Here is a 3697-nt window from a genome sequence, read left to right on the forward strand (position 1 = left end):
GTGAATTAACTTGAGCCTGACCTAAATACTTAACTGGTATTTTATTGACCCTGAGATCTCAGTGGAACTTGAACTGAAATTGTAAAAGTACGGAATAAATACATAAATACTAGCATGGTATTTTTTGCAACCCATCAACGGTACTTACTTGTATTCGTTTAATATTGTTGGGTTTAACGCTGTGGATGAGATTAGAAACATAAACAGCGCTAACTGCTTTTAGAGTTCATTTATACGCTCATGCCTCACAAGTGAGCCTTTACGGAATCGGATGAATAGTTAAAAATAGCAACCAAATTCTTTGAAATCAAGCCGTATTGTCTTTTTTCTTTAAGAAAGGTCAGATTGGAAAATTATAGACATACAAAAGGGAAGAGTTGATTACGGTTGGAAAGATTTTGCTAACGATTACTTCCGATCAAGTTTGACATTGGGCTAAACAACAACAGCATTAGCAATAACAACAGCTGCACTACAACAAACACCACCATGAATTTTATTCGACCCCCACCTACCCTCACTTAATTGGTCTCACTAAGTGTATGACTTATGTTTCTGGATAGATCGAACAAAAGCTCTTTCACTTTCAAAATTATATACGAAAAGTTGCCTTCTTATACACTATCCGCCATATTGGTGATCAGACTTTTCTGTCATCCCCACCTATCTTCTCAACTCATTAATGTGGGTATGTGTGTGCATGTATGTATGAACACACACACACACACGCACACACACACACGCGCGCGCACACACATACACACACATAAGCACGCACGCACACACGCACATACGCATACACACACATTCGCACGCACATTTACACACGCTGGCACGGATGTAATTTTGTTATTACTTTTTGATTTTTAGTAGTCATCTTTGCTTATTAAAGTTGTCGTGTTCGCCGCATTAAGTATGTTTGCACTTCATTATCAACTTTATACTGTGACGCCAGAGAAGTAATAAACATGTATGAAATAAAGGCGAGCCTAGTGATGCATGTCGATACATAACGTAAGCAACATAACAACAAGAGAAGCGGCTGCGGAACAAAAGTCAACAATAATAACAACAAAGAGTAGGTATTCTGAAAGTAGTCGTTCGATCTGCTAGATATAGCAGTCAAATATTTTTAAAATCAACTTTCTATCTTAAAGAAAATAGGAACACATAAGCGCAGGCGTGGCTGTGTGGTAAGCAGCATGATTCCCAACCACATGGTTCGGGGTTCAGTCCTACTGCGTGGCACCTCGGTTTAGTGTCTTCTACTATATCCTCGGGCAGACCAAAGCCCGAGTGGAGTTGGTAGACGGAAGCTGAAAGAAGACCGTCGTATATATATATATATATATATATATATATATATATATATATATATATATATAGATATATATAGATATATATAGATATATATATATATATATATATATATATATATATATTCTTTTATTCTCTTACTTGTTTCAGTCATTTGACTGCGGCCATGGTGGAGCACCGCCTTTAGTCGAACAAGTCGACCCCAGGACTTATTCTTTGTAAGCCTAGTACTTATTCTATCGTTTTCTTTTGCTGAACCACTAAGTGACGGGGACGTAAACACACCAATATCGGTTGTCAAGCGATGTTGGGGGGACAAACGCAGACACACAAATATATACATATATATGCGATGGGCTTCTTGCAGTTTCCATCTACCAAATCCACTTACAAGGCTTTGGTCGACACTTGCCCAAAGTGCCTCGCAGTAGGACTGAACCTAGAAAGCAAGCTTCCTACCACACAGCCACACCTGGTGTGTGCTTGTGTCTGTGTTTGTTCCCCCATCATCGCTTGACAACCGATGTTGGTGTGGTTACGTCCCCCTAACTTATCGATTCGGCAAAATAGACCGATAGAATAAGTCGTAGGCTTACAAAGAATAAGATCTGGGGCCGATTTGTTCAACCAAAACCCTTCAAGGCGTAGCTCCAGCATGGTCGTAGTCTAATTATTGAAACAAGTAACAAAATAACAATGAAATATTAGAAATTAAAAAAAAAACACACTGGATGGTCACGGCTGGAATTTTTTTTATCATACGTCTACTCGATCAGAGGAATCAATAAGAGCACTTGCATTTTTCAAAATTTCAGTGTAAGGCGCCATTTCTATAAGTAACGAGACACACTCTCACCTCGCTACTCGCTAGACATCTTTGATGGAAGTAAAGAAACCTCTAAGTCTAAGCAGACGCCCGACCTATCAAGAAAACTAACGAAATCTACCGTTTATGTTTTTAGAATTTAAAGGACAATGGATAAATGCAATTCTGTATAACAGTGTCTCGGAATTCTTTTTTTTCTTTTTTAATGTGCGATGTGTCTGTTGAGATTGAGGTAAATAGCAATAACGATTTGTTTTTTCAATGAATTGCTGAGTAAATGTTTGTTTGACGAAGGAAATGGACGAATTAATTCTAATCCAATATATCATTGGTGAATAAATGAACTACCAAGGCTCATAACGTGAATAATATTAGATATCATAATACCTCTTTGAAATAGATAAGAGAAAGAAACCTAATACGCGAAGACGCATATAAGTATAATAGCCTATCCTGCTAGTGCTAAATGATTTGCAAATCTGAAAATTAGTGCAAACAAAATAAAAGAATTTATGGTTCTTTATTCGAGTTGTTGGAATGGCTGGTGCTGTGTAATATAACCGGTAGCATTGTCACATCGTGTAATAATAGACACATAGTTTTAATCCTAGTAGGGTCCGTGGATCTTTTCTGTTTGGCTTCCAGTTTTCAATCTCTCCATTTCCTAATTGAATTGATTTCATATTCGGTGTACAGATATGCTTTTATACGCTAATCATTGATTTGAAATTCATTTTCGCCATAAACCGAGCTTTTAAAGTTTGCAAAGTTTGGGTAATTTTAGGCAATCGTAAGCCACAGATACATTCATACCTGTTTCTATAATAACAGACCAGGTATGATAAGTCTTTTGTCTGCGAGAAAGCATGTTGACAAGTATGTTCCACTCATTTGGGTGGTTGTCAGGTGTGCTAAAAATAGCAGCTAAATAGGCCTTAAATCACACACAAAAATCTTTTGTTTTATTTTTGGATAATCGTATGAATTTCCATGTACAGAATACAAATTTGCAAAAATTTTCTAAAAATTCTAAAAACGTTACGAGGGGTTATATAGCATGCGTAAAACAGAATTTCATTTGTTTTTCAGCTGACAACACGTGCTGTCAAGCACAAAATAACAGCATCCAAATCCTGTTATCTGACTGGGTGAAAAATATCAAACTTTAAACCTCTAACTTTTTTTAAAATTCTTCTGGAAAAGTGACACACCCCCAGAAATTCAACTTGGAAAACTACATTAATGTACCAAATTTTTAAATTTTCAATAAACTTTGAATTTTAGAAAATTGACTGGAAAGATACGAGTCTGCCTCTCTTTGCTGTCTTAAATTGATGTTCATAATGTTTAAATGATTATCGGTACGAGTGCGATGGATCAATACAGCGTCAGAAAAAAATTACTAAGCCGCATTTAGCTTTAACTTTTACGTTTCGAATTCTACTACGATGAACCATACCTTTCATCCTCCTGGCAATGGATGACATATGTACCAATGAAATACTAAGGTCAATAATATACTTCGCCCCGAAGATGGCGAGCTGGTAGAATCGT

At 36.7% G+C, this 3697-nt stretch overlaps 1 long non-coding RNA gene across 1 annotated transcript in view; it reads left to right on the plus strand.

The window, feature by feature from the left end:
* The window catches only part of LOC106873004 (uncharacterized), an 8207-nt gene extending 4771 nt beyond the window's left edge, over nucleotides 1-3436 (plus strand). Inside the window, exons 2-3 of the long non-coding RNA XR_001409828.3 lie at nucleotides 871-1078; nucleotides 3233-3436. This is a non-coding gene — a long non-coding RNA (uncharacterized LOC106873004). The remainder of the gene's footprint in view (nucleotides 1-870; nucleotides 1079-3232) is intronic.
* Nucleotides 3437-3697: the final 261 nt, after the last annotated feature.

The sequence above is a fragment of the Octopus bimaculoides genome, chromosome 6 (genome assembly GCF_046866305.1).
Source record: "Octopus bimaculoides isolate indiv1 chromosome 6, ASM4686630v1, whole genome shotgun sequence".
Taxonomy (NCBI): domain Eukaryota; kingdom Metazoa; phylum Mollusca; class Cephalopoda; order Octopoda; family Octopodidae; genus Octopus; species Octopus bimaculoides.